Source organism: Ranitomeya variabilis, chromosome 6, assembly GCF_051348905.1.
Source record: "Ranitomeya variabilis isolate aRanVar5 chromosome 6, aRanVar5.hap1, whole genome shotgun sequence".
NCBI lineage: Eukaryota > Metazoa > Chordata > Amphibia > Anura > Dendrobatidae > Ranitomeya > Ranitomeya variabilis.
In genome coordinates, this window is record NC_135237.1 from 73026715 (window position 1) to 73051359 (window position 24645).

Below are 24645 nucleotides of genomic sequence, written 5' to 3' on the forward strand. Positions count from 1 at the left end.
AGTCCTGTGTATGCGCCTATTTGGCTGAAGGCAAAATTTTCATCTTTATTACCAATATGCATACGTTTGGAATCAGAATCAGTGGAACAGCACCAAGTGTAGGAGGAGCTCGGTTTAGATTAAAAAAATCAAAAAAAAATCCAGTGTGTGGTGCCCTTTCAGACCTGCTAGGTTGTGTGCCAGAGCACTAAATAGCTATGAGAACTACCAATGAAAAATGTGACATATTGGCTATTTATGTATTCAGCAAGGGAACCGTATAACCTAACTTTTACATGTTAAAAATACTCTATCTAAAAAATGGTTCAAAAACAGGTATCACACATGACAGTCATATTGAAGAAAAGCGCCCATGATGACCACAGTGGAAATAAAAGAAATTGGGGAGATCTCACCCGTATCCTGTAGAGATAGATAGTATAGGACCACTTTGCAGGAGGAGGAAGGGGACAACTGGTCCCTATAGTCCCCTGTTGTGCCCCATGTGAGTGGCTCCTGCCCCAACAAGGACAGTACCGGTAACATCACTAGTTGCCATACTTGCTTATATTGCCTATTGATATATATGTGATACTTTTTTCCATATTTGGAACCACTGCAAAAGTGAGGAATGCAGAGGTTTTTTTTCGAAATGATTTTTTTAAATTGCCGTTAACTTGCAGAGGTGGCTCAGTGGTTAGCACTGGGGTCCTGCGTTCAGTTACCACCAGGGACATCATCTGCTAGGAGTAGTTTGTATGTTTTCCTTGTGTCCCCCCCCACACACACACACACACTCCAAAGCCATGCTGATGGGGGGATTTAGATTGTGAGCCCCAATGGGGACCGTGATGTCTGCAAAGCGCTGCTTAATATGATGGCTCTGTATGAGTAAACCATACTAAATACAGGCAGTTTTAGAGGGGTGACAATGTCTGGGTCACACAGGCTTTTGTCTTTCTTTTTATGAAGAACTGCCTGCAGCTGGGAGGAGATGCAGAGAACTTGTGGGAACTACCACGGTGGGCATATTGTTGGATTGTTGGTGTATTTTGGCAGACGGTTTTAAAGGGACTCTGGCAGCACAGGATGACTGTTCAAACCAAATCCAGGCACTTGGCACATCATGGCATGGCTGAACATTTACCTACACCTTCCCACCTGCTTGGTTTCCCTCTATCTCCAACCTTCTCAGGCTCTATGAAGCCAGAGCTGTTAATCAAAGAAGGGGGTGGAGATTGGGGGAAAACAAAAAAGTGGGGAGGTGCAATTACACGTTTGGCCCCCCATGATGCATCAGGACTTGGTTTGAACTGTCATTCTGTGCTGACATTCCCTTTAACTGTCTGAGACAGAGAAGCGCAAAGAAATTAAAAAATGTGTTAAATCCGCGATGTGTGAACATTACTGCAGTTGCATTCCCTCCTTCTCTTCTGCTGATTTCCTGATGTTGCAGTAGTTGGAGATTTTTGTTAGTACATAGGTGAATCTGGAAGTCCATAGTGAACAGTTGTATGTGCCCCTCTCGGACGGTGGGGTGGAGAATGCATGAAAAATGTGCCATAAATTCATGTGCAAGCATAGGCCCATAACCAGTCCTGCGCCTGTGGCTCCTTTTTGGCGGCCTATGCATTCTTTCCTAGGGACATTGGTTGCCTATGATTTGCTTCTTGTGTTTTGTATGTGACATTGCTACATGGAGAGAGCTTTTTTGACAAGTGGAACATTTCTGTAGCTTTAACCCTTTTCCTGAACAGGCCATCAAGCTGTTCCATGGGAGACATCATATCCTACTGTGCAGCGCTGTCTCTTTAACTTCTGCTGGAAGGTGCAGCCTCTGCTCCAGGGCAGCTCTGGCTCTGTGCCCTCATGGTGACGATCTCCGACAGAATCTGAAAGTAAAAGGCTGTGCGGCTTCATGGGATTTCAGACTGTGTAATGAAATCCTGAACTGTTGTGCAGAAAGTCGCACTGGGCCCTGGCCATTAGGCTGGTAATAAACCACACAAGTCTATGCCCCTTTATCCCCAGCAGCCATAGTCTCATACAGATTATGGATTTTTCATATAAATTGCGGCTATTTTTCTTATTATTTCATAGTTGCACATGGCTGAGAATTGCTTAAGAATGTTTGCCTGAAGAAGCCCCATATAGTGGCACACCATAGACCTGCAGCGGACCCTGTGACCTAGACCTGCAGCGGACCCTGTGACCTAGACCTGCAGCGGACCCTGTGACCTAGACCTGCAGCGGACCCTGTGACCTAGACCTGCAGCGGACCCTGTGACCTAGACCTGCAGCGGACCCTGTGACCTAGACCTGCAGAGAACCCTGTGACCTAGACCTGCAGCGGACCCTGTGACATGCAGCCTCTGTACCACTCAGATCTACCCTAAAGATAGTCCTCATGTTATGGGTCACTTAGCTACGGAAACATCTGTCTGCATGATCCATGTGTTCTGAGCTGATGGCCACTGCATTATTTCCATACTGTGATATCCAGGGCTTCGGAGTCGGTATAAAATGGACCATCTCCGACTGCTAAAATACAGAATAGAGTACAGTAGTACAATGCAGTATGTGGTGTAAATTTTTTCATAAGAATTTGGGAGAGTTACGAAATATCTGTTCTGTTCCTGATCTAAGGATCTCGGCTTTTAGTGGAGATGAATCAGTGCTGCACTTTATGTACATGCTCAGTAGTGACCACTGATGTGGAGATGAATCTGTGCTGCACTTTATGTACATGCTCGGTAGTGACCAGGGCTGTGGAGTTGGAAGTTTGGCTTACAGCCCTGGTGACATCACTGTGTGCGCAAAGCTTTTGACTGCTTCACTGATTATCAATGTACTATGATGTCACTGTGTGGCTAAACCCTCCGCTGTCATTGCACTTAATCGTTACCTGTGACATCACTGGTTGGTCTTCTGTGATGTGAAAAGAGGCACAATGTTATCCTGTCTTGTGACGTGACTGCTCTTATAATCTGTGCCATGACGTCACTTTTTGTGTTCTGACATGATTATTATTATTTTATTGTTCTGACATCTGTGTTCTGTGCTGTGGGATATCCAGGTTCTATTACAAGTAAAGACACTGCTGTTTATACTCAGTACTATGTGACATCACTGGTTTATGTGTGCCGTAACGTTGCTGTGTTCGGCCGGTTTCACATTTGCTCTTGTGTCCGCAGCGTTTCGGGCGCATACATCCACGTCTTGATTTCCTATCTTTAACATTGTAGACGATGCGTTCGCCCGCGTTTGCTAACGCATGGTTTTTTTTGCGGTGTGCTGCGGGGCACTGCTAACGCACCATGTTAGAATTTTTGAGGCAGCAAATTTCTGTCATATGCGCAGGAATGCGCATGAGTGTGTTAAAAAATGCATTACTGTCTATGGGAACGCATGCGTTCAATGCACTTCCGTACTTTGGACTGCGCATGTCCAGGAACTTACTTAGACACGACCATTGAGACACACCCTCCTGGAAATATCAAATGCATGTGCATAAAAGTGCATGTAAAAATGCATGCAAACGCTGCGGGGGTTTTGCCGTCATGTGTAAGGCTACGTTCACATTTGCGTTGTGCGCCGCAGCGTCGTCGCCGCAACGCACAACGCAAACAAAAACGCAGCAAAACGCATACACAACGCTGCGTTTTGCGCCGCATGCGTTTTTTGAGCAGTGAGTCATTCTTCATCCCACCCCCAAAAAAAAGTGTCTACACAATAGATAAGGACCACCAATGGCTAGAAGAGGGTTGGTGTTTATGTAATTGTGTATATATACCATGGCAGACATGAATTCCTCCCATTTTGCTGGTATTCATGATGGAGCGTCCCATGGACAGTATCGTCATGGATATGGAGATGGAATTTGCCTTGGCTCATGCCTATGCTGTCGCCTGTGCTCATCAAAGAGAAAGAGAAAAACGGAGATGGATTCATCGCCGATTTTGGATACACCCTATCTTGGAAGTCCGGGAGAGCCGTGGAGCATACCATAGCTTGTTTGGCGAACTGAATGAGAACCTGGAGAAATATTTCGAGTACACCAGGATGTCTCAGGAGAGCTTCCGGTATCTTCTGCGTCGGGTGGAAGGAGCCATTAGCAGGCAGGACACTCAGCTCCGGAGAGCTATTTCCGCAGAGGAACGGCTGCTGGTGACTCTACGGTACGTAGCTGTTTGAATGACTGAGATATGTTCGGCTACGTTCACATCTTCCCTTTTTTTTTTTTTTTTTTTCTTAATTTTTTTTGGGGGTGGTATGGTCAATGTACTTTTAGGCTGTGTTTCTACGGTCAGTAAACGCTGCTTGTTTGACGCTGCAGCGTCAAACAAGCAGCGTCCAGATGTTCCAGCATAGTGGAGGGGATTTTATGAAATCCCGTCTCCACTATGCGTGGAAACCCGCACGCGGCGGCCCTGCGACTCCGGACATGCTGCGCGTCTTTTCAGAACACAGCATGTCCGTACACCTTGCGGGGACGCAGCGTCCCCGCAAGGTATATCACAGGGCCCTACGGCGAGGGGTGCGATGATCCCGGATGTGTACTGTACACATCCGGCACCATCGCGTCCCAGGAAGGGGGCGGGGCTTATCGCCGACCGGCTTCGCCGCTGCAACGATAGCGCCGCGTCTCCGGACAGTGGAGACATACCCTTATAAATTGCAATGTACTAATGTAATTTCTTTATCTTCTTGGCAGTTTCCTGGCTACCGGAGAGACCTTGCGATCCCTTCAATTTCAGTTCCGGATTGGAGTCTCCACTCTCTCGGGAATTATTGCTGAGACCTGCCGCGCTTTGTGGGATAACCTCCGTGAAGAATTTTTACCCGTCCCTACAAGCGATATCTGGTTGGCCAACGCCGAGAAATTTGAGGAAGTGTGTTCGTTTCCAAACTGTATTGGCGCGGTGGATGGCAAGCACATTCGTATTACCAAGCCAGGGAAAAGTGGATCCCTTTTCTATAACTACAAAAAATATTTTTCCACTGTGCTGATGGCAATTGCCGGTGCGGACTGCCGTTTTCTGGCAGTCGACATTGGTGCTTTTGGCCGGTCAAATGACTCGCGCACATTCAAAGAGTCTGATATGGGCCAAAAATTATATGGCAACAATTTCAATTTCCCCCAGCCACGACCTCTTCCCCACACCGAAGGCCCTGCGATGCCATTTGTTGTGGTTGGGGATGAGGCATTCCAAATGTCTGCCAACCTATTGAAACCCTACTCAAGTCGGGGCTTGGACCACACGAAAAGGGTGTTCAATTACAGACTGTCCAGGGCCAGAAGGACTGTGGAGTGCGCCTTTGGCATCCTTGTCTCTAAATGGCAGATATTAGGATCCGCCATTAATCTGAAAACTGAGACAGTGGATGAGGTGGTGAAGGCGTGTGTGGTTCTCCACAATTACATTCTGGCCAAAGAGAGACTGAACGTTGATCTGGATGAAACCATAGCCAACCCATTGCCCAATTTCCATGATCATCCTCTGAGGACAAGTGTGGAAATTGCGCAGATGAGGGACCGTTTTGCGGCCTATTTTGTGTCAGATGTTGGCCGTCTGTCATGGCAAGATTCAATGGTGTAATAAACTGTTGGACTGTATTCTGGTGTGACTATGCTAAAAATAGTTCACCAATGTAAATGTGCCTTATCTAAAAAACTTGGAAACCTTTGTTTTTAAAATGTTGTGTTTTAATAAAAAAATTTTCTTACGTTTTCTACCCTGCTTCCAAGACAAAATTTATACCATACCATATTTATTTGTTTGTCAGATCGCCGTGTATCGTTGTGTTTGACAGCAAAATCAACGATACCAGCGATGTTTTACACTGGTAACCAGGGTAAACAACGGGTTACCAAGCGCATGGTCGCGCTTAGTAACCCGATGTTTACCGTGGTTACCAGTGTTAATTGTAAACTAAAAAATAAAAATAAATATACTCATCTTCGCGTCCCCTGGCGTCCACTTCCTGCACTGAGTGAGCGCCGGCCGTAAAGTGAATGCACAGCACAGCGTTGCTGTGAGGGACGTCACTCAGTCAGTGCAGGGAAGCTGACGCCGGGGGATGCGATTGTGAATATTTTTTTTTTTTTCATTTTACACTGGTAACCAGGGTAAACATCGGAAGTGCGCCCTGCGCTTAGCAACCCGATGTTTAACATGGTTACCCGGGGACCTCGGCATCGTTGGTCGCTGGAGAGCGGTCACACAGACCGCTCTCCAGCTCCCAAATAGCGATGCTGCAGTGAATTGCATCGTTGTCTGTTTTGCTGCAGCATTGTTAAGTGTGAAGGTACCTTTACAGTATGTGTCCACGTTCAGGATTGCATCCTGAATTGCTCAGGTTTTTTCATCAATATTTGTAAGCCAAAACCAGGAGTGGAACAATTAGGAAAAGTAGAATAGAAACATATGCTCCACTGCTGTATTTATTACCCACGCCTGGTTTTGGCTACAAATATTGAATTAAAATCCGGACCAAATCCGGATGCAATCCTGAGCGTGGACACATACCCTTTTTCTTTGAAAACAACTCATACACTTTAGTGTTTGGAAACACCTCATACAGCAATGAAAGACACCCAAAGAAACGGTCAAATTAAAAAATCCAAAAATACTGTCTGACATTGCATATATGAGGTGTTTGAAGCACAAATAAACGACGCACGGAGTGAATTACCGAGCAGTGTACTTGAAAAGAAGACCAAATATTGTATACAAAAAAATAAATTTTTATTGAGGGGAAACAGAAAAAAAGGGAAAAGAAAATTAGGGGGTATCAACAGCCGAGGGGGGATCAACATCCGCTACCACCGGTGACCGGTAGCTTCTAGTTCTGGACCTGGGAGTGGGAGTGGTAGAGGAGGAGGAGGAGGAGGAGCCGCCATACTCGAGGAGGCTTGATGGCAGGTCCAAACCCCCCGCAGGGTACACTAGGGAGACCGCCTCGTCAGTAGAGGAGGGAGGAGGCAACACAAGCCGCCTGCGTTTTTGGCTTGGTTGGCCCTGGCTGCTCCTGCTGTGGCTAGAGCCACGACGAGATGGTGTCTGTCCTGGAGCAGCCAGAACCTGTGCCTCTGTGTGTGTGTCTGTGTGCCTCCTCTTATGTGTTTTTTTTTTTCTTTTCCTGCCTTCTGCGGCATCTCCCCCAGAAGCACTCCTACGGGAGGATGAGGGCCTGGCAGGAGCAGGAGTGGGCCGCACACTGGTATGGTGCCTGTGGTGGCGTCGCCCGGCACTTGGACCAGGGTGGGGTGGCTGGAGTGACTCTGCAGCAGTAGTCGGAGTCACGCTAGCCAGCGACGGCACTACGGGCAGTGTCGCTGACTGCGCGACCCGAGACTGCTGCAGAGCCCTCACGTAAGAATTGTTGCAGTCCTGCATCACCGAAATCTGGAGTTCCGGCGTAAGGTTTTCCACCATGCCCTTAGCAATTGTGCTTAAAAAATGTTTTGCCGGATTTGAGAGCTCGGCTTCAATGGCTTCAAGGCGACGTTCGATACTGGACATTTTATCGGTCATCGCCTTGAAACCATTCTGGAACACCGTGCTCAAGTGCAAAAATTCTGGCATGGCTGGCCTGTCCGAGGCCCGCTGGCGCTGTCGGGAATTCCCGAACGAAGGTGCGCCAGAGGCCTCGGGCAGGGGAAAACCTGATGTACCGGCAGCCGGTTCTCCAGATGATGGTGGTGCAAGCCTGCTGCCGCTGTGGGAGGGCTGTGACGGGTCAGATGGCGATCCATGAAGTTCCGCTTCACAGGGGGGAGCTCGCTGGAGGGTGCTGCTGTGTGTCCTGTGAAAAGAAAAGGAAAAAATTAGTCTTCAATTAATAAACTATCACATACGCCAACTCCTGTAAAAAATTTTACATTACATGACACAACAAAACATTACAATCCCCTGTATCTTAGTCTGTGTGACCTATAATAAATTGCTGATTGTTATCGCCAGCTGAGCATTAAGGTACCTTCACACGAAGCGACGCTGCAGCGATAGCGACAACTATGTCGATCGCTGCAGCGTCGCTGTTTGGTCGCTGGAGAGCTGTCACACAGACCGCTCTCCAGCGATCAACTATGCCGAGGTCCCCTGGTAACCAGGGTAAACATCGGGTAACTAAGCGCAGGGCCGCGCTTAGTAACCCGATGTTTACCCTGGTTACCAGCGTAAAATCTAAAAAAAACAAACAGCACATACTTACATTCACGTCCCCCTGCGTCCACTTCCTGACTGACTGAGCGCCGTACAGTGAGAGCAGAGCGGTGACGTCACCGCTGTGCTGCTTTCACTTTCACTTTGCGGCGCTGAGTCAGAGGAGGAAGCAGACTGCAGGGGACGCAATGTGAGTATGTGCTGTTTGTTTTTTTTACATTTTACGCTAGTAACCAGGGTAAACATCGGGTAACTAAGCGCGGCCCTGCGCTTAGTAACCCGATGTTTACCCTGGTTACCAGTGTAAAATATCGCTGGTATCGTTGCTTTTGCTTTCAAACACAACGATACACAGCGATCGGACGACCAAATAAAGTTCTGGACTTTATTCAGCGACCAGCGACATCACAGCAGGATCCTGATCGCTGCTGCGTGTCAAACGAAACGATATCGCTAGCGAGGACGCTGCAACGTCACGGATTGCTAGCGATATCGTTATAATGTCGTTTCGTGTGAAGGTACCTTTAGGGCTCACGATAACAATCATGGACATACCGACGGCAGATAATGACTGTTAATTCAAGTTGGCAAAGGCAATGCATACCCCTGTCATCTTAAAAAAACAAATCTAGATAATGCCTATGTCAAAAAAAATAGTAGAAAATTTAAAGTCAAGAATAAAATTTAAAAACCCAAAAACTTTAAAAAAAAGACTTTGTTGATCTGATCGCAGGAATGGCCATGACGTTAGGATCATGTGATCGAGACGTCATCATTATTCCTGCAATCAGAACTACCCTGACTCAGAACGTAACCTGTCATGGACTACAATGACTCACGCCTAACCCAAAAAATTACTAATGGGCTATATACCATTCCACTAGGGTTAAAGGATGGCCAAAATGCTACGATGACTACATGGATGGCCAATATACTATGTTCCTTTGGAAATATACTATGTGTATATGTAGCTCGAACGTGTACTATGTGGCTGCGATATAGTGGCCTGGAAATCTACTATGTGGATGCACAATGTACGTGGCTGGGCAATGTACTATGTGGCTGTGCAATATGCTATGTGTCTGGGCAATGTACAATGTGGATGTGCAATATGGTATGTTGACAAAATACTTACTGTCGGCGGCCAAGGACCGGTCTTAAGAACTGGAGTGCCCTGTTATATTTATAGGGCACCGACTTGGACGCAGCAGCACCACTCCGAGCTTGCTCCTCCTCAGCACGAATCCCCTTATTGAAACGGTCCTTTATGGATCGCCATCTGGTCCTCAACTTTTTCACTGTTAATGTAAAGACAAAAAAATTGTTACATATTTAGCATTGTAAAAGGATAAAACAACCGTGTGCGATGCAAAGTGTAGGCGTTGATCGCATCACACACGGTTGTGTTTATCCTAGCAAGATGGGTCATAGCAGCGTATCTGCAATACTCACTAAAGGTGCCTTTGTCCTTCGCTGAGGCACTGTCAAAGCCATCCCACAGCGAGTTTGCCACCTCTGCCCACAAACGCCTAGACACCACCTGGTCCATGTGCCGAGGGTCACGGCTGTCCCACAACGGGCCCCGCTCCTGGATGCTTGAAATAAGGAGGTCCACATCTACACTCTCTCCTTGGGCCCGTTGTGAAACCTAGAAAAATTAGAAAACAAATAGGTTAAAAATATGCAAATATTAACAACCACCAGCACCTGGCATGATAGGTACCTCTGCCCTATCCTTTGCCATTTGATGTATGTATATTGATGTTTTCTACACCTGTGTTTTGGAATGTTTGTGTGCAGGGAGTTCAACTTTATTTTACCTTCCCCCAATACTTGCTGCCCTGAAAATCTATAATGTATAAAGGCCCCGTCTCACATAGTGATTTAACAACCATCACGACCAGCGATACTGCCTGGCCGTGATCGTTGGTAAGTCGTTGTGTGGTTGCTGGGGAGCTGTCACACAGACAGCTCTCTCCAGCGACCAACGATCAGGGGAACGACTTCGGCATCGTTGAAACTGTCTTCAATGATGCCGAAGTCCCCCTGCAGCACCCGGGTAACCATGGTAAACATCGGGTTACTAAGCGCGGCCCTGCGCTTAGTAACCCGATGTTTATCATGGTTACCAGGGAAGACATCGCTGGATCGGTGTCACACACACCACTTCAGCGATGTCAGCGGGACCTCAACGACCAAAAAACGGCCCAGGCCATTCCAACACGACCAGCGATCTCACAGCAGGGGCCTGATCGCTGGTACGGGTCACACATATTAGCGAGATCGCTACTGAGGTCGCTGTTGCGTCACAAAACTAGTGACTCAGCAGCGATCTCGCTAGCGATCTTGGTATGTGTGACGGGGGCCTAAGCTTAGTAAACATCCCTAGTGAAAGCAGGATGCTCCTCAAATGTAATGTTCCTCACAGCAGGATGCTACTGAAAAAAAAAAGATAAAAAAAAAAAAATACTCACTCGCCGGCCTGACGCCACATCTTGGCCCCGATCTCTCTGCTCCCGCTGACTGCCTTCCCCCTCACTTGAAGAAGCCTGGAAAAATTGTATACAAAAATTATTGTCAATGCTACAAATGGCAGCTAATAGTAAGCAACTGGACATAATTACTCACCGCACTCCCCCGCGCCGATTGGCTATGTTCTGAAGAACTTGGCATTCTTGCAAGTTTGTGCTGCAATGAAAAAATGAGCAAAAAATCACATCCAATGCCAAATACAATAAAATAGGCCCAAAACATTAAAAAACCACAATTGACTGTTGACTGATAGGACAATGCAAACTCAAAAAGCGACACCACAATGCCATACATTGCAAGAGAATAAAATCGAAGAAACAATACAAGAATAGACCCAAACAAAATTAAGCAAAAATAGACACCTATGTAAAATTTTCAAAAGCTACAAAATTATCAAAAAAATAAATACAGAAAAAAAAAGGCACAATGAAATAGCAAACTAATGAACGCCATAATTTACAATTACAACAAGACATGATCCAAAACAACACCATCTGGTGACATCCACAGAAATACATCAGAAAAAGGCGCTAAATACCATTCTAGATAATAAGCAATAAACATTACGGGTCAACCGCTGTTACAATATACAGCAACCCAAAAGATAAAACATAGTCAAATAGAAAAGAAAACACAATAAATTTTTAAAAAAAGGCCCCCAACAAAAAAAAATTATTAATATAAAGGCCATACTACACACTTGTCAATGGAAACATTCAAGAAAGGAGATACATACGGAAGCCATAGGGAAAACGACGTAAAACCATCAGAGTTTAAACCCCCCCAAAAAAAGGTAAAATACAATTGAAAATAGAATGGCATATAGCAGCCCAGAACAATACAATACAAATGAAACATCATAAATGTAGCCCCCCCCACCAGCAAGAAAAGACACTCAAGGAAAGAAAAAAAAATGCCCACAGCATAATAAAACACAGCAAGACATGAGCCAATAAAAAACGCCATACGGTTACCCCCAACAATAGAAACCAGAAAAAGACATGCACCAGAAATTTCAAAAAAAAATCTGCCAAATTTAAAGACATTGACCAACTGCATGACACCAGAACAACCCAAAACCAAGCAAGGCCGAAGACAACAAACGCCAGCATATAACGCCAGAAGTACATCAAAACCAGATTAAAAAAAACAATTTTTCAATACAACCCACAGTGCCATAACCGTACAATAGCACAGAACAAACATTGCACAAATTAAATCAAAATCAATAAATAAAACACAGAATAAAAAATATGCAAAGAGAAATATATACTTACATGTTTGGAAAGCAGGTTCCCTTCAGTCAGTCTTCTCTGTAGCTAGCCTTGTGAAAGACAATGCCAAACCCCCTTTTTTTTTATATATATATATAGTGTTTTTTTAGTGTCTAGACAAAGTCTAGACAATGTTTTGCATTTTTTATTGGAAAACGCATGCGTCGTACAACGCACCACGACGCAAGTACTTGCGTCGTCTGCGTTGTCAATGCAAGTCAATGGGAAAAAAGCCGCATTGACGACGCAAACACGACGCAAACACGACGCATGCGTTTTTTACGAAGTCTGCGCCGCCCAAAAAATGCAACATGTTGCGTTTGCCGCGCCCTGACAGGTGCGCCCTAACGCCGCATGCGGCGTACAACGCACCAAAACGCATGACAACGCATGTACATGCGGCGCCATGCGGCCCCAATGTTAAATATAGGGCCGCACGCCGCATGCGTTTTGGTGCGGCGACGACGCTGCGGCGCACACCGCAAATGTGAACGTAGCCTAAGCTGATGCGGATAAAAAACGTTGCATTATCATGCATTTTTGCATGCGTTTGTGGACTATACACTGGGCAAATAGACGACGCAAATGTGAAACTAGCCTTATCCCAGTGTGCGTTATCCCCGCGCTGTGACGCCGCAGTGTGCATTATCCCTGCGCTGTGACGTCGCTATGTGCGTTATCCCCGCGCTGTGACGCCGCAGTGTGCATTATCCCTGCGCTGACGCCGCAGTGTGCGTTATCCCTGCGCTGTGACGTCGCTATGTGCGTTATCCCCACGCTGTGATGCCGCAGTGTGCGTTATCCCTGCGCTGTGATGCCGCAGTGTGCGTTATCCCTGCGCTGTGACGCCGCAGTGTGCGTTATCCCTGCGCTGTGACGCCGCAGTGTGCATTATCCCTGCGCTGTGACGTCGCTATGTGCGCTATCCCCACGCTGTGACGTCGCTATGTGCGTTATCCCCGCGCTGTGACCCCGCAGTGTGCGTTATCCCCGCGCTGTGACCCCGCAGTGTGCGTTACCCCTGCAGTGTGATGTGTGCCTTATCCCTGCGCTGTGACGCCGCAGTGTGCGTTACCCCTGCAGTGTGACACCGCTGTGTGCCTTATCCCTGCGCTGTGACACCGCAGTGTGCGTTATACCCGCACTCTGACGCTGCAGCTTGCGCTATCCCCGCGCCGCTGTGTGCATTACCTGCGCACTGGGGTACATTTCTGCTCATTATCCAGGATCGGTGACAAGACTGTAGTAAATATTGGGGTCCTGATTTCTCTCCTTTTGGATCTGATGTCAGGTCCATTACAAGGAACTGTTGCTCATAGCCACCAATCAGAGCGCAGCTTTCACTTTGTAATTGCCCTAAGGGATGAAAGCTCTACTGTGATTGGTTGTGACAGGCAACAAAGACAGACAGCTCCATGTCAGTTGGCGAGGTGACTGCGCTGCCTGTACAGGGCCGGACACCGCTGCGGGCACGGCCCCGTTATCCGTTATTACAGTGCTGGGGATTACTTCTGTGGTCGGGGAGCTCCGGGACCGTTCTTGTCGGCGGAGGGGCGCCGCACTCATTGTGCTGAGTGCTCCGCCTGTGACCCGCATTGTGTACAGCGCAGAATCCAGGCCGGGATTTGGCTTCAGCTTTGGCCGGATCTACATCCCGTGCTGTGACTCTGCTGGGGAGGGGGAGGGGCTGCGGTGCTGTTGTCGGAGGGATCTGTGAGTGTGTTCCGCTGATGATCCGGGGCATCTCCGAGAACCGCTGACAGACTCCCCGTACAGGAAGAGCGCCAGACCGCAGTCACTGCCTGCGCCGCTCCCGGGACATGGGCCGAGCGGAGGAGGGCGCCTAGCCGGCAGGTGAGCGCTGCCACGTCCATGGCGTGTGTCACTCCGCGGCCAGCTGACACTGACAGCCAGAGGGGAGAGGGAGTGATGTCACCGGGGCTTAACCCGTCGTGTGCGGCGCCTGTCACAGCGCTGCAGCCTTAACCCTCCAGTGCCCGCGCCGGGGGTGAGCGCAGAGTTGCTGCTGAGAAACTTGGGGAAAGTCGCACAGTGCGCCGTGTGGTGCGGGGAACTTTACTGCGAGGGGACTGCTGCGGAGGGCTGGCGTGCGCCCACAGCGGGGTCCAGGGGCCTGGTGGCAGGGTCACGTGATGTGGGGCCCCTCACAGGCTGCACGGTGACGCTTGTCCTAGGGTTGTGGTGTGTACAGTGCGGCCATCACCGCGCCTCCACAGAGTTTTATGGTCTTGAAACACGGATGGAGATCTCATCAGTTTTTCCCTGCAAAAAACCCCACAAAACCCACCTGCTGTCATAGTGTCAGGCTTCTCACACATCAGTACGGTGCACGGGCCGGCCATGATAACGGCACCAGGCGGCCCGGACATTGCCATGGGTGTGCGGTCCGGATGGCCACTGACTTGTTGGCTTTCACTGGAGAGTTTGCTCTGTGCCTTGGCTCAAAAACGAACGTCTGTTGTGTTGGGTTTTTTTTTCTCTACTTTGTGGACACACAAAATAAAAACAAAAGTTCTCTCCATGCAAAACATGGATACGCGTATGTGAAATGCAGATATTATTTGAGGCCTTAAAAGGTTTTTTTTTTTATATACATTAGATAAGCAGTATATGTTGTCTGATCATTGGGTGGTGACCACGGGAATTGGGGTCCCAAAAGTCTTCGTACAAATGGAGCAGTTGTGTTTAAATGTACGACTAGCTCCATTATTGGTGTGTGGGACCATTGCGCACTACAGCTTTGGAATGTGGGCCACCTGATCTCTGGTGTGCTGGCCGTCTCGGCAGCCGGAGCCCCTGCCATTATATCTTTGTCATCTATCCCATAGATGGGGATAAATGCTGTTTAACGGACAACGGCTTTGAAGTAAAAAGAGGAAATGCAAATATACAGTACAGACCAAAAGTTTGGACACACCTTCTCTTTTAAAGATTTTTCTATATTTTCATGACTATGAAAATTGTAAATTCACACTGAAGGCATCAAAACTAAAAACTATGAATTACACATGTGGAATTATATACTTAACAAAAAAGTGTGAAGCAACTGAAAATATAGTCTAGGTTTGTGCAAAGCAATCAAAGCAAAAGGTGGCTACTTTGAAGAACCTAGACTATATTTTCATAGTTTTTAGTTTTGATGCCTTCAGTGTGAATTTACAATTTTCATAGTCATGAAAATACAGAAAAATCTTTAAATGAGAAGGTGTCCAAACTTTTGGTCTGTACTGTATATAATATTCCAATAAATCCTGCCCTGTTGCCACGGTCCCGATTTGATTTTCTGCACCAGTGTTTTTTTTTGCACAGGTAGGATAGTTTAGTTATAGTTTTAAATCCTCTTCTTAGGGTATCGTTACACTAAACGATTTACCAACGATCACGACCAGCGATACGACCTGGCCGTGATCGTTGGTAAGTCATTGTGTGGTCGCTGGGGAGCTGTCACACAGACAGCTCTCTCCAGCGACCAACGATCAGGGGAACGACTTCAGCATCGTTGAAACTGTCTTCAACGATGCCGAAGTCCCCCTGCAGCACCCGGGTAAACAGGGTAAACATCGGGTTACTAAGTGCAGGGCCGCGCTTAGTAACCCGATATTTACCCTGGTTACCATTGTAAATGTAAAAAAAACCAAAAACACTACATACTCACATTCCGGTGACTGTCACGTCTCTCGCCGTCAGCTTCCCGCACTGACTGTGTCAGTGCCGGCCGTAAAGCACAGCACAGCGGTGACGTCACTGCTGTGCTCTGCTTTTACTTTACGGCCGGCGCTCACAGTCAGTGCGGGAAGCTGACGGCGAGGGACGTGACAGACATCAGAAGGTGAGTATGTAGTGTTTTTTTTTTTTTACATTTACAATGGTAACCAGGGTAAACATCGGGTTACTAAGTGCGGCCCTGCGCTTAGTAACCCGATGTTTACCCTGGTTACAAGCGAACACATCGCTGGATCGGTGTCACACACACCAATCCAGCGATGACAGCGGGTGATCCAGCGACGAAATAAAGTTTCAAACGATCTGCTACGACGTACGATTCTCAGCGGGGTCCCTGATCGCAGTAGCGTGTCAGACACAGCGAGATCGTATGTATATCGCTGGAACGTCACGGATCATGCTGTCGTAGCGACCAAAGTGCCACTGTGAAGACGGTACCCTTAGACCCTTTTTTATATCTTATCTGTACTCCAACAACTTTAAGGATAAGGCACCAAACATGGTAAGGGTGGATAGATACTTCCATCTGAAATCCCGCAAACAAGTATCTGCAGCGCGCCTCAATCTCGTTCTGTGAACTATAAGGCAAATCAGCAGAGTCAATATGATTCATCTGAGAAGGATCTGATGTATTGCCCACCAGTGGGTTGTCCGGTCCCCAGGACCTTTCTCAAGTTGTCTCCAGATAGGATGTAGATCAGGAATGGGGTCTCTGCCTAATAGTCCGGTTGGTTGTCAATGTATAGTGGCCTGGAGCCTGTATAACTTCTGTACTGCCGAACGTCCATACATTGATGTTCAGGCCTACCATACTTTGTGTATGATAAACAAATTCTCCCCAAAGAGAGACGCCTCCATCTTGGAGACCGTTGATGCAGGGCATGCAGTAAATTTGTCCTATGTGGCATCCAGAGGCGCAGAAGAGGGCTCATGCCTCTCTATTCTAAGCAGATCGTAATACAGACACAAGCCTCACTCTTCTGTTTTCGGCCTCCCATCTAGTTTTGTTACTAAATATGGGGATTTTGAAAACTAATTTGTGATATATTTTTGTTTTCTCTACTTCCTGCAGTAAACAGTTTTAGGCAATTCATCAAGTCAAACGTGTTTGTGTTTTTGTTTTTTTTTAATTCCTGTCTTGATCCAGATTCTACTCGAGTAAGATGCACCAAAATCAAACCTTTGAATGAGTTTGGCTCTTCGTTTTGCTGGCCGTGTTCCAACACTACAAATATAATCCAGACATGGACTAGAGTAAACTTCTTCTATAACTTTTTTGTTCTTGCTTAAGTTGAAGTGAATCTGAGTTGCATTACAAAAAGTTGGTGGAGTTAGTGTAAAAAATTACAAACATTTTTGTTTAAAATTCTTTAAACACCCCTTTTTTTTTCCTTTTTTTTTTTTGTGCATGCAAATTATGATTGATGCTAGAGTACAGGTTACCGGAGATCTTGTATAGATCCTGAATCGTTAAGGACTGCAGAGTGTTGAGGTCAGAAAAAATAATAAAGCTTGAATGTAGCTTTGGCTATAATATAGAGCTCCGTAGCTGGGGTGATTGCCTGTATTTGAATGCAGATCTCTGTAGACTAGTAGGATGCCTGCATGCAGAGCTCTGTTGGGGAGGAGGACACTTGGTTCTGGATGCAGAGCTCTGTAGGGAAGAAGGGTGCTTGCGCTTGAATGTAGAGCACTGTAAGGGAGGAGGGTGCCTGGGGCTGGATGTAGAGCTCTGTAGGGGAGGAGGGTCCTGAATGCAGATCTCTGTAGGGGAGGAGGGTGCCTGGGGCTGGATGCAGAGCTCTGTAGGGGAGGAGGGTCCTGGATGCAGATCTCTGTAGGGGAGGAGGATGCCTGGGGCTGGATGCAGAGCTCTGTAGGGGAGGAGGGTCCTGGATGCAGAGCTCTGTAGGGGAGGAGGGTCCTGGATGCAGAGCTCTGTAGGGGAGGAGGGTGCCTGGGGCTGGATGCAGAGTTCTGTAGGGGAGGAGGGTCCTGGATGTAGAGCTCTGTAGGGGAGGAGGGTGCCTGCGCCCAGATGCAGAGCACTGTATGGGAGGAGGAGGCTGCTGGGGCCTGGATGTAGAGCTCTGTAGGGGAGGAGGGTGCCTGGGCCCAGATGCAGAGCTCTGTAGAGGGGGAGGAGGGTGCCTTGGCCTGGATGCAGAGCTCTGTAGAGGGGGAGGAGGGTGCCTTGGCCTGGATGCAGAGCTCTGTAGGGGAGGAGGAGGGTGCCTGGGCCTGGATGCAGAGCTCTGTAGGGGAGGAGGGTGCCGGGGCCTGGATGCAGAGCTCTGTAGGGGAGGAGGGTGCCTGGGCCTGGATGCAGAGTTCTGTAGTGGAGGAGGGTGCCTGGGCCTGGATGCAGATCTCTGTAGGGGGAGGAGGGTGCCTGGGGCTGGATGCAGAGCTCTGTAGGGGAGGAGGGTCCTGGATGCAGAGCTCTGTAGGGGAGGAGGGTGCCTGGGGCTGGATGCAGAGTTCTGTAGGGGAGGAGGGTCCTGGATGTAGAGCTCTGTAGGGGAGGAGGGTGCCTGCGCCCAGATGCAGAGCTCTGTAGAGGGGAGGAGAGTGCCTTGGCCTGGATGCAGAGCTCTGTAGGGGGAGGAGGAGGGTGCCTGGGCCTGGATGCAGAGCTCTGTAGGGGAGGAGGAGGGTGCCTGGGCCTGGATGCAGAGCTCTGTAGGGGAGGAGGGTGCCGGGGCCTGGATGCAGAGCTGTAGGGGAGGAGGGTGCCTGGGCCTGGATGCAGAGCTCTGTAGGGGAGGAGGGTGCCGGGGCCTGGATGCAGAGCTGTAGGGGAGGAGGGTGCCTGGGCCTGGATGCAGAGCTCTGTAGGGGAGGAGGGTGCCTGGGTCTGGATGCAGAGCTCTGTAGGGGAGGAGGGTGCCTGGGGCTGGATGCAGAGTTCTGTAGGGGAGGAGGGTCCTGGATGTAGAGCTCTGTAGGGGAGGAGGGTGCCTGCGCCCAGATGCAGAGCTCTGTAGAGGGAAGGAGAGTGCCTTGGCCTGGATGCAGAGCTCTGTAGGGGGAGGAGGAGGGTGCCTGGGCCTGGATGCAGAGCTCTGTAGGGGAGGAGGAGGGTGCCTGGGCCTGGATGCAGAGCTCTGTAGGGGAGGAGGGTGCCGGGGCCTGGATGCAGAGCTGTAGGGGAGGAGGGTGCCTGGGCCTGGATGCAGAGCTCTGTAGGGGAGGAGGGTGCCGGGGCCTGGATGCAGAGCTGTAGGGGAGGAGGGTGCCTGGGCCTGGATGCAGAGCTCTGTAGGGGAGGAGGGTGCCTGGGTCTGGATGCAGAGCTCTGTAGGGGAGGAGGGTGCCTGGGGCTGGATGCAGAGTTCTGTAGGGGAGGAGGGTCCTGGATGTAGAGCTCTGTAGGGGAGGAGGGTGCCTGCGCCCAGATGCAGAGCTCTGTAGAGGGGAGGAGAGTGCCTTGGCCTGGATGCAGAGCTCTGTAGGGGGAGGAGGAGGGTGCCTGGGCCTGGATGCAGAGCTCTGTAGGGGAGGAGGAGGGTGCCTGGGCCTGGATGCAGAGCTCTGTAGGGGAGGAGGGTGCCGGGGCCTGGATGCAGAGCTGTAGGGGAGGAGGGTGCCTGGGCCTGGATGCAGAGCTCTGTAGGGGAGGAGGGTGCCTGGGTCTGGATGCAGAGCTCTGTAGTGGAGGAGGGTGCCTGGGCTGGATGCAGAGCTCTGTAGAGGGGTTTATGGGACTCTTCAGGTTTCTAAAAATCCTTTTTGCGCTCCCTTCTCCCTGTTCCTAGTACAGGTGTTGGCATTTGGTGCTTTCCTAGGAGCGCTGTAACTGTAGCAGCCAGCATGTGACTAGTTCTTGCTGAAGGCAGAGCTGCTGTGTGAGACCTCACCTGATCCTCTGGACGCAGGATCTAGGCAGCTCTGTTTGTAACAGTTAACCCATTCATGTATTTTTCAAAAATCTTTACTTTTTAGGTCAAATCAAGGCCTCACTCAGACGTTCGTTTATTTTCTGTATGAGAAAAATCACTCCGAGCATCAATGTTTTTCATTCGTTTTTCATCAGTGTTTCGTCCGTGTTTCAGCTTTTACCATCAAAGTTTCACCTGTGATTTTCACACATGAAAAAATAAATTATATATCATCTCCTACACATTACAGTGTTAATCACTGAGGGTTCGCAGATGTCATCCAAGTGCCCGTGGATTTCATAAACCTATAGATATGAATTGGTAATTTTGATCCGAGATGCTGATTTAAAGAAATGTCACCATGATTTTTTTTCTTAGCGTACATACTGTCTGCAAATAAAAACCGCACAAACATGTTAATAGCAATGTAGAATTTAATGCGTACAAGGTCTGCTGTAAAATACCACGGATAAAACCAGCATGTGAAAAACTGACGTCTGAATGAGGCCTACTACACTTTTTGGCAGCTTAGGTTAGGTTTTTTTTTCCCACTTTTGGATTTACAGGTCATGTGATTCCTACGTTCTAGACCATGTTGCATTAAGGTGGAGCAGTTTGTAGGAAATCAACTTCCTATATGTAGCTGAATCAGAATCTGAGACCTGCTAAATATATAAGTTCAAGTTGTGAAGTACACTTCTGCCCACGTATAACATACACATTAGTGATGAGCGAATATACATTACTGAGATGCGAGCTCCTTCAGGTCATAGTAATACTGTGTGAGGGCTGCTCTGTATTTACTATTTATCCTATTACATCTCTTATCAGTGTCAGGTGAATACTAAAGGGTCATAATTAGTGATGAGCGAATATACTCGTTACTCGAGATTTCTCGAGCATGCTCGGGGGTCCTCCCGAGTATTTTTTAGTGCTCGGAGATTTCGTTTTTCTTACCGCAGCTGAATGATTTACATCTGTTAGCCAGCATAAGTTCATGTGGGGATTCCCTAGCACCCAGGCAACCCCCACATGTACTTATGCTGGCTAAGGGTACCGTCACACAGTGGCATTTTCATCGCTACGACGGCAAGATTCGTGACATTCTAGCGATATAGTTACGATCTCGCAGTGTCTGACACGCAGCAGCGATCAGGGACCCTGCTGAGAATCGTACGTCGTAGCAGATCGTTTGAAACTTTCTTTCGTCGCTGGATCTCCCGCTGTCATCGCTGGATCGTTGTGTGTGACAGCGATCCAGCGATGCGTTCGCTGGTAACCAGGGTAAACATCGGGTTACTAAGTGCAGGGCCGCGCTTAGTAACCCGATGTTTACCGTGGTTACCAGCGTAAAAGTAAAAAAAAAACGTACATACCATCTGATGTCCTTCAGGTCCCTTGCCGTCTGCTTCCCGCTCTGACTGTCTGCCGGCCGGAAAGTGAGAGCAGAACACAGCGGTGACGTCACCGCTGTGCTCTGCTCTCACTGTACGGCGGCACTCAGTCAGAGCAGGAAGCAGACGGCAAGGGACCTGAAGGACATCAGATGGTGAGTATGTACGGTTTTTTTTTTTTTTTACTTTTACAAGATCCATAACAAACGGGCAAATAATAAAAATTCAACAGAGTGTAGCTTTAATATCTTGAGAATAAGCTTTTAAGGAAATTCTGGCTTAAAGAAATAAGTTAAAGAATAACATTTGATCGTAAGATGAAATGTAAGTATGGGTTCAGCTATTTTGTGAGAATCCTCCTGGACATGGCCAGCTTTATAGGACTCTTGTGTCCTGTGCGGTGACCTGCTTTCTCGGCACAGTTTTAAGAAGGGCTATCTTGATGACAGAAGCACTTTCTGGCATGATATCAGTTTACTTTCCCCACCACCGGTATATTAGGTATTTTTCTTGTTTAAAGGGAACCTGTCCCACCCCCCCCCAGGGCATATTAAAGTAAAAGAGCCACCTTCAGCAGCACTAAGGCTGCATTCTGTGAAGGTGGCTCTTATGTTTATTATCCCTAGGAACGCTGAAATAGTGACTTTTATAAATTTCCTGCCACACCTCTATTGAGTCAGGGAGGTACAATTTCTCCCAGACTCAACCGCCTCGCAGCCGTCCATCATCCCACCGGGCGCCGCCGCCTCTTAGTTGTGATGTCACTGGCGCTTTCGTGTAGCCGAGGCCCCAGATCCCATCCCGCAGTGTTATGATGAATTCACACTACGGGGCTGGGAATCTGGCGCCTGTGCAGTGGAGCGGGTCATCGTTCTCCATTGAAGATAGTGCCGAAGGCTTGCGAGACTTCACAAATCTCGCGAGACATCGGCACTATCTTCAATGGAGCATGGCGACCCGCTCCACTGCGCAGGCGCCAGATTCTCAGCCCAAAATGTGAATACATCATAACACACTGTGGGGCGGGGTCTGGCGCCTCTGCTACACGAAGGCGCCGGTGACGTCACAACAGAGGGGCCGGAGGAGAACGGGGGATGATGGACGGCTGCGAGGCGGTTGAGTCCGGGGGAGAAAACATACCTACCTGACTCAATAGAGGTATGGCGGGAAATTTATAAAAGTCATTATTTCTACGTTCCTAGGGATAATAAACAGAAGAGTCCCCTTCACAGAATGTTGCCTTAGTGCTGCTGAAGGTGGCCCATTTACTTTAATAGGCCCTGGGGGGGAGGGGGGACAGGTTCCCTTTAATGAGAAAAAAGCAGAGCATGTCCATGATTGTGCAGTGTCTTGGGGAAAGCGATCACCGGCAGATTACATACACTGGGTCCTGTGCTCACATCCTTATGCCATGGATGTGCTGCAGGTAAGCAAATAGGAGCAATGCTTGTTGTTGCAGACTCTAGGAGCATCATACTTAGAAACGCAGCCCACCGCTGATGGATTTGTCACACAACAGATCTTAACAGACCCCATTGGCATTTACTGGAGTCCATCTTTTTTTTTCTAGAAGAGAAGACATTGCATGCAGCTCCAATTTGTGAAATACGAGGGAATTTGTATTGGAGGATCTGATGCAGATGTGAGCGCTGTCTGATTCCAAAGGGGGGAGTCTCTTCAAAGAGCTTTATCAAAGTTTGTTTGCAAACCCGGGCAGCAACGGGGAATTGGTCAAAGGCCAAATGCAAAAATGTGAACTTGTAGAAATCTAGCAAACATTAGGGGTTGTTTTGGAAACAGTTCATTGTGATTTATAGACCAAGCAATCGTTTTCAGGCTCATGTCATCTCCATAGAACCTGCCCGTACTGTAGATTTCTTAATTTTGAACAGGCTCCTTCCTCTTTTCTGCCAACAACCCCACCATCACCTATATTACAGCTTAAACCTATTTTGATGTATGTGCTGGGAAAAAGTGCGTCTCCGATTGAAGTTTGCTGTGTACCCCACTATATGGATGTACAATGGGGTACGTGAAGCTTGGGGTCCCTTTGTCAAAAGGAATAAAGTATACTGCACAGTCTAGTATTTTCTGTGAATACCTTTCTTTGGATGAGTATAGTTGGGCACCACTCAAGACCTTTTTGGGAGAATGGACCCCCGGGATGTGAACTAGTAGGTCAGCACCGCAGAGCCACTTACTGTGTGGGTTTTGGTCACATCGGTCTGGTTTGGCTCTTCATCAGCACGGTCTTTTCCCTCCTTTTTTTTACCCTTAATCTTCTGACATGATCAGGAACTTATAAAAATGATCGCTGGTGAGAGCTGGATTGACATTGGACTTTACGTACAGTCTTTAGTGTCAGTAGGCAACACATAAGTGTCACCTGGTTAGTGCAGAAATCTGAGTATATTATACATGTGCCTCTCCACAGCCATTAGAGATGGTATATTTGATATTTTTTTACAAATGTTTTCTGCAATATACCGATCTGATTTGCTTCTTGGCTTCTGTTGTAAGAATCATTGCTGTATTGAGTGGTGGTCGGGGTGGTGGACAGGACCATAGCGGACCCTGACTATAGATGATGAGATTTTCTGCGTTATGAGTTTCTATGTGTTTATATTCCTCTAATGTGAGCATTAAAAGATAACATTGGGCTGTTTTCCTAAACTGTGAAAAGGTAGATGTTGGTTGGATTGATGTGTAGCGACATAGTCACAGTATTGTCGCTTTGGTTACTTATCACCAGGAAACATTAAGTACAGGAAATTATTCAGCTTGTTTAAGACTGAATACTGTGCCTAATAAGACCACAGCTCAGTCACTATATGCTTGTTGATCTCGTAGGAAAATATTTTTGACAGTTCTGATAAGTTAATTTTAGTGATGAAGAATTAGGGCTAAAGAGGTGCCCGTAGATGCCAAAAAAGCTTAGAAAAACACACAATGTAAGGGTTTGTTCACACATGCAAATCATACACAAGTACCAAATGATCCACAAAAAAAAAAAAAGGTTGACGCAAATTAGTGGCAAATTTACTTCCACACTGCTGCCAAAAATGTGCCTGGAAACTTTCTGTAGAATCTTATGATGCAGAAGTTGGCTGAGGCTATGTGCACACGTTGCGGATTTACTGCGGATCCGCAGCGTTTTTTTCCGCGCAGAAACGCTGCAGATCCGCAAGTGATTTACAGTACAATGTAAATCAATGGAAAAAAAATATGCTGTGCTAATGGTGCTGAAAATTCCGCAAGAAAAAGGTGCAGATTAAAAGAAGGAGCATGTCACTTCTTTTTTGCGGATCTGCAGCGTTTTTGTACCCATTCTATTAAAGAAATCCGCAGGGGTAAAAACGCAGCAAATACGCATTAAAAAACGCATCAAATCCGCACCTGTATTTTCTGCCAAGAGATGCAGAATCCGCACAAAAAATTCCAGAGGCAAATCCGCAACGTGTGTACATAGCCTGAGGATGCGGATTTGCTGCGGATCCGCAGCCGTTTTTTCTGCCAGAGACGCTGCTGATCCGCACTGTGATGTACAGTACAATGTTATTCAATGGGATTAAAAAAAAAGCTGTGCAGATGTTGCGGAAAAATCAGTGCGGAGTTGCTGCGCATTTCAAAGAAGTGCATGTCACTTCTTTTTTGCGGATCTGCAGCGTTTCTG

The 24645-nt window shown here is 47.8% G+C and overlaps 1 protein-coding gene and 1 long non-coding RNA gene across 10 annotated transcripts in view; one reads left to right on the forward strand and one right to left on the reverse strand.

Moving 5' to 3' along the window:
- Positions 1-24645, forward strand: part of KMT2C (lysine methyltransferase 2C) — a 302911-nt gene that overhangs the window by 27364 nt on the left and 250902 nt on the right. For 2 of the 9 annotated variants that reach the window (XM_077268641.1, XM_077268644.1), the window contains exon 1: positions 13318-13807. The exons of the other annotated variants lie outside the window; for them this stretch is intronic. The gene's annotated coding sequence lies outside the window, so the exon portion shown is untranslated. Of the gene's footprint in view, positions 1-13317; positions 13808-24645 lie in introns of those variants that run through there. 9 annotated transcript variants of the gene reach the window in all.
- On the reverse strand, positions 8696-10716 carry LOC143781797 (uncharacterized). The gene is made up of 3 exons (XR_013216814.1): positions 10622-10716; positions 9600-9795; positions 8696-9445 (listed from the first exon to the last, which is right to left on the reverse strand). It is a non-coding gene; the product is annotated as an uncharacterized LOC143781797 (long non-coding RNA).